This window comes from Choristoneura fumiferana, chromosome 26 (genome assembly GCF_025370935.1).
Source record: "Choristoneura fumiferana chromosome 26, NRCan_CFum_1, whole genome shotgun sequence".
Taxonomy (NCBI): domain Eukaryota; kingdom Metazoa; phylum Arthropoda; class Insecta; order Lepidoptera; family Tortricidae; genus Choristoneura; species Choristoneura fumiferana.
In genome coordinates, this window is record NC_133497.1 from 11,240,555 (window position 1) to 11,247,179 (window position 6,625).

The 6,625-nt window shown below is 41.2% G+C and overlaps 1 protein-coding gene across 1 annotated transcript in view; it reads left to right on the forward strand.

Annotated features, from left to right (window-relative positions):
* LOC141442568 (uncharacterized) overlaps positions 1-6,625 on the forward strand; it is a 163,254-nt gene that overhangs the window by 143,388 nt on the left and 13,241 nt on the right. The gene's annotated exons all lie outside the window — the stretch shown is intronic.

Sequence of the window (6,625 nt, forward strand, 5' to 3'; positions counted from 1 at the left end):
TTTGTATTGAGTGTTTCGTATTTTTTGATATTTTGAACTGTTACTTTGTAATTCAATTTTGTTATAATGGTTTTTGTTAATTTGTTTACCGTTATTAGTTTTTATATAGTGCCAAAGATGACCGCATGGTTTATGAGATCCAGATAGACAAGCAAACACACTTGGTACGCGGATGAAGCCGCTGGCAAAAAAAAGTTAAAAATAAAAACTCTCACTAATATAATCGATTACACACCTCTAGCATATTCAATCGAGAGTCACAGTAAATCGATTTGAATTTACATTGTCACAACCCTTTAATTAATTAATGACATGTGTTACCGACAGTCACCGTACCTATTCTATCCGAAAAATACTACAAACAGCAGGGCTACTCCGAATTTCGAAACTCGAAGTTCGTGTCGTGCGGTCCCTCTGACACTTATACTATTTAATACGAGAGCGAGAGGGACCGCACGACACGAACTTCGAGTTTCGAGTTTCGGAGTAGCCCTGCAGACTGTAATTAAAAGCTCGTCACAGTTGTCACTTTGACAACAAAACAAACTTTTTGTAATAAGTAGAGGAGCGGCCACATGCAATCGCTCGTCACTCGATTGAAACGATTAACCTGATCACGTGACCCCATTTCGAAGGTGATTTGATCGTGCGATCGTGCGATCCCTCTCGCTCTCGTATTAGATAGTGTAGGTGTCAGAGGGACCGCACGACACGAACTTCGAGTTTCGTAGAAGCCCAGCTGGTCACGGCCCCATTTTGAATTTGATTCTGATTTTCCCGCAACTCAAAAAAGTAGCGTCAAGTCGCCGCGTCGAGCAGCAGCGACAAGATGGCTTCTTGCAGGAATGATCTCGGTCTTTCAAGCTGATTTCTAAATCTCATTTATTAGCAGTCGTGGCAGTGGTACTAATAATAAAAATTGATGTGAATGAAAATAAAAGTACGATCGGTTTTTTGGAATCTTTTTGTAATTTTTATTTAAATTTCAAATTTTTACTTTTACGGTCATCCCGTAAAACCTAAATTGAAAATACAAACTGAAATATAGATGCACAGAAAAACCAGAAAAATAAGACCAGCACTGGGAATCGAACCCAGGTCCTCGGTATTCCGTACCCCGTGTTATACCGCTACACCACTGCTAATCAAAGGTACAGACCCGAATTTCCCCTATGCACCACATATCTCAGTTTGTTTGTTTGTTATTTAGCCACTTAAGCAGTGACGCTAGTGGTTAGTTCCAATGGAATGCCGAAAGTTTCTCGATGAGGGCTACGGTATAGATGTCGCTAGCGTCACTGCTTAAGTGGCTAAATAGGAAACAAACATGCTGAGATATGTGGTGCATAGGGGAAATTCGTGTCTGTACCGTTGACCATCAGTGGTGTAGCGGTATAGCACGCGGTATGGAATACCGAGGACCTGGGTTCGATTCCAAGTGCTGGTCTTATTTTTCTGGTTTTTCTGTGCATCTATATTTCAGTTTGTATGTTGAAAATAAAAATATTTTTTTTTCTGAAATTGAAAAGGTTTTTATTTTCCAGCGATAAGGCTCAACATATTCAGCTTTATCGCCATATAGTACATGACCAATTTGACGTTGGAAACACGAACGTCATATAAACAATTGTTCATATCATATCTGCGGTTGGAAACGAGCGTCGAGCGATTTGCTGCATGTGGCCGCACCTTCCCCGGGATTCAAACTTCAGTTTAGTTATTTACACGTGTGGTGACAAGAAACAGACTTTCAATAAACATTCGCACTTATACTATTACTGGGATAATAATATGCTGCTCTCTTAACAAAAGACAAGAGTTAAGTAGTTAGGTATTTAAGTATGCCATGTGATGCAAAATGTTTTGAACTTTTAAGCTACACAATAGTATTAATATTAATAACTTTTTTTTGTAGATACCGCCTTTTGGCTTATGAAGGCAATATATTATTGTATTGTGCAAGTATTGTAGCAGTGTATTTTTTTGGATTGCCATCCTCTTTGCTGTCCGTGGCTGAATGGCGCAATAAACCCTTTGCCGCGCGCCTTAGCTCGTAAAAATGGCGGCAATCAATGACATTTAAAAACTCTCGGCGGAATTAATATTGGTGCGGTTGTGAATGATTTTGTTAAATAAAAATTACTTGTGATACTTACAGACATTGTAAAATATATCTTGTGTTAAAATAATAATAGACTTTGTAGCCTGAAAACTATCTCTCGAAGTGTTGGTGCGGATTATTGCGGCTTTAAGACTAAGCGTCACACCAAAATGTCACAAGTAGACGTCGGCTTCATTGAGGTATGAAATAAACCACGACCAAAGACCACGACCTTCACAGTCACTATTCGGTTTTATTTTATTTAACAACTAGCTTTTGCCCGCGTTGAATTCGGTTATCCCGCGCTGTTCCCTCTGGAACTATGCATATTTCCGGGATTAAAAGTAGCCCATGTCAATCTCTAACCCATAAACTATCTCTATGCCAAAAATTACGTCAATCCGTCGCTCTGTTTCGACGTGTAAGACGGACAAACATACAAACATACACACTTTCGCATTTATAATATGGTATGGAATGTATTTTACTTAATTTACAATAGTTTGGTCAATCCTCTTTAAGCTGCGTTTCCACCAGTGATGTGCGTGGATCCAATACAAACGCTTCATCTTCCTAGCCTCACTCTGAACGGTTAGCGCTGCCGCGTGAGCGTAGCGAGTGTTTCATCGCGCGTGCACTGTAGTAAAATATATGTGACGTACAGACTGATACACGTAGATGATAAAACTATAGCCCACTTTCCATTAAAACAGCTGGGGTCACATCACCCCGCGGCAACGGAGGTAACGGATGGAGCGGACCGGAATAAAACAGCGAGTACTTCCACTAAAGCTTGAAACCCACTGACAGCGGCTGCGGAGCGGAGCGGAGGCCGTGCCGGTTGTAATATAAGAGCTAACATAAAAGGGTCCGCATAGAATACCACGCCACGCTTATTTCTCGCGCGGACTCTGCTAGCCTCTGCAAACACTCTCGTGACTCTTCGAACTCGTTCAGTCCGCTCCGCTCACTCACATTCAGTGGACGAACGTCTGCATAGCAATTTAAATTTTATAATTTTGGCTACAGGACCTCATAAATGCATCTTGGGAATGCGATTAAATTAAAGGGCAGTTAAAAGAAGATTTGTATACAAAAAACATTTATTTATTGTCAAAAATACATTAAGCATGGGATTGAAAATTCAGACTAATGCATCATAAAAACGAAATTCCTACGACATTTAAATTAATCCCATGTAGTAAAATCGTTAAAAATATCGTAATGCAGCAAAATGTCTCGCGACGCAAATTGACCAAGAAGCGAAATGTCCGACGTCCTATTAACACAATATGCATAACGCTGAACATCAGAATAGCAATTAAATCGTGCAGCATAATGTCCAAACTACATCTTGTGAAAAACGCTGTCCAAAAAAGCAAAGAATCTTAGTGAAATAGTTCAGTTTTTATGCGATATGAAGTAGTAATTTACAATTTGGGCGATTTAAAACAACTTTGGCATTTTACATAATTAGACTTGTTGCTATCTCCGTGCTCCTTTCACTATTAAGACATCGCAACACCATGGACGGTAACACAATGGGGCACGTGTATTTCAGACTTTAAATCGTGGGTATTTTGACTCATAGACGATTTCGTACCGAGCCATTCAAACAGCACACTCGACCCCTCTCCCGCAGCGACCTACCGCATTCACATTTGTCTGTCGTGTTGTGTTGGATGCTTCGGTCTCTCTTTCTCTCTATAGCTTAAATGCGACGCAACACAAGACGTCACAACACATCGCACAGATAAATGTGAACATCATCCCAAATATACGTCCCACTGCTGGGCACAGGCCTCCTCTCAGATCATGAGGGCAAGAGGGATAAAAGTGAACGCAACCATATAAAATGTACGAAAGCGATACCGTTCTGATGCGTCACGACACAACACGACAGTTAAATGTAAACGCGGCTCTTGATGGCAAGCGTGGCCGCGCAGCCCCCTCCCCGCTCAAGCAACAGCCTTCTCTCGTGCATGAGCTCATCTATGAGTAGCCTCGCCTGTGTGTATTCGTATATGCCTTAGCCAAACGATCCCTGCGAGAAAACCGCGACTCACAAACGTCGCAACAGAAAGGTTTCTCGCCTGTGTGAGTTGTTTATGTGTATCCAAATTACTGCTACGCGTAAACCGCGAATTACAAAGTCACAAGAAAAAGGTTTCTCGCCCGTGTGAGTTGTTTATGAATAACTAAATAACTTTTGCGAGCAAACCGCAACTTACAAATGTCACAAAAAAGGTTTCTCGCCTGTGTGAGTTCGTTTATGCACATCCAAAGTACTTTCTTAGAGAAAACCGCGACTTGCAAAGTCACAAGAAAAAGGTTTATCACTTGTATGAGTTCGTATATGAATAACTAAATACTTTTGAGCAAACCGCGACTCACAAACGTCGCAAAAAAGGTTTCTCGCCTTTGTGAGTTCGTTTATGCTTATCCAATTACATTTATGAGAAAATCGCAACTTACAAACGTCGCAAGAAAAAGGTTTCTCAACTTGTGGGTTCGTCATGATAGTCAAATGGCTCCTTTGCGAAAACCGCAACTTACAAACTTACAAGAAAAAGGTTTCTCGCCTGTGTGAGTTCGTTTATGCTTATCCAAGTAATTTTTCGAGTAAACCGCGACTCACAAACGTCGCAAGAAAAAGGTTTCTCGCCTGTGTGAGTTTGTCTATGCCTAGCCAAATTACTTTTGAGAAAACCGCGACTTACAAACGTCGCAAGAAAAAGGTTTCTCGCCTGTGTGAGTTCGTTTATGCGCAGCCAAAGTACTTTTTGAGAAAATCGCGACTTACAAACTTCGCAAGAAAAAGGTTCTCGCCTGTGTGAGTTGTCTATGCCTAGCCAAACTACTTTTTCGAGAAAACCGCAACTTACAAACGTCGCAAGAAAAAGGTTTCTCGCCTGTGTGAGTTTGTTTATGCCTAGCCAAATTACTTTATGAGAAAATCGCGACTTACAAACTTCGCAAGAAAAAGGTTTCTCGCCCATATGAGTTCGTCTATGCCTAGCCAAAATACTTCTGTAAGAAAACAGCGACTTACAAACGTCACAAGAAAAAGGTTTCTCGCCTGTGTGAGTTCGTTTATGCGCATCCAAATTACTTCTTGAGAAAACCGCGACTCGCAAACGTCGAAGAAAAAGGTTTCTCGCCTGTGTGAGTCGTCTATGCCTAGCAAATTACTTCTTAAGAAAACAGCGACTTACAAACGTCACAAAAAAAGGTTTCTCGCCTGTGTGAGAAAACACAACAGATTGATTCCGATAGTGTGATTTGGAAATATTGTCAGAGCAAGTTGTTTCTTGTGTGAAAATCCTCGCATCATCGGACGAATATCGTAACAATGTTTCACTTCCTGTTTCTAAATGATGCGTAGCTAACTCTGCACAGATATTAGATTCTTCTACTGAATGTGTGCAATTATGATTTTTTAGACTTGATTTACAGTCAAAGATTACGAGACAAGTGTTGCATGTGGGCAAGTCTTCTATGAGGATGCGCTCGAGCCTCACAGAGCAGCTCCTAAGCTGGAACTGTTGGTCGTGGCTCATGTTGGCAGCGAGGTCCCTCCCGGGCGGGTGTGGGTGCACTCGGCGCGCCCCGGCTCCGCCCGCTGGCTGCAGCTGGCACGGGTCACCTCAGTCGTTTCAGTGTTCTGCAAGATAATATATTTGGGAGATTTAATTGATGGGTGAAACACAAAGCAAAAAATCCAACGGAACATACAGAGCTTGATATTCAGAGGAAAAAAACATTTTGTAAAATGGCGTTATTGGACGATTTAACTGTCTTATTTTTCTGGTAATTTTTCTGTAAAAATAGAAAAAAAATTGACCAGAAAAATGAGGCGGTTCAAACGCCCGAATAATCGCCCTACGATCCAATGATTCCAGTGAAAGTTATCAATATGCAAGTGAAGTGAACGTCTCCTTTAATAATCATGTCTGTCTCCAGTCTCCTGATACTATATGCAGCATACAGACAGATCTATCATAATTTTACCTAATTTATTTTTAATTACATCAGGAAATGGATTATGGTGAGGTAGGTCAGGTATAGATCTGTTCACTCAGAAAGGCGCCCCTCCTCAGCTTATTATCAATGTGCACAAGTAAACCTTCTACTTATACATAGTTGTCTTAGTCTGCGTGACTGACGGTAAGCTTGTGACTGAGGACACGTTCGAGCTACGCTTATATAGACTTGTTGTATGGATTTGTTTACAATTACGATCATAAAATGTGGAGAAGCAGCCTTCGTGAGTGAACAGATCCATACTTTGTGCATGTCCAAATGAATAACTAGAAAGAAAGAAAATGACTATGAGAATGTATCTTCCTTTTGTTTCGTTTTCTCTTGCATGTTTTTTTTTAGGAGAAGCATGGCTAGTGAGTCATAGTGAGCCAAACCTTGTTTGTGACACGCAAGTGGGGTGGCAAGTTGCAGGAACGTCTCTGGCCCTGCTCTCTGCTGCCCACAGGGCACTGGCACTGGGTCAGCTTGCATGCTGCTGCA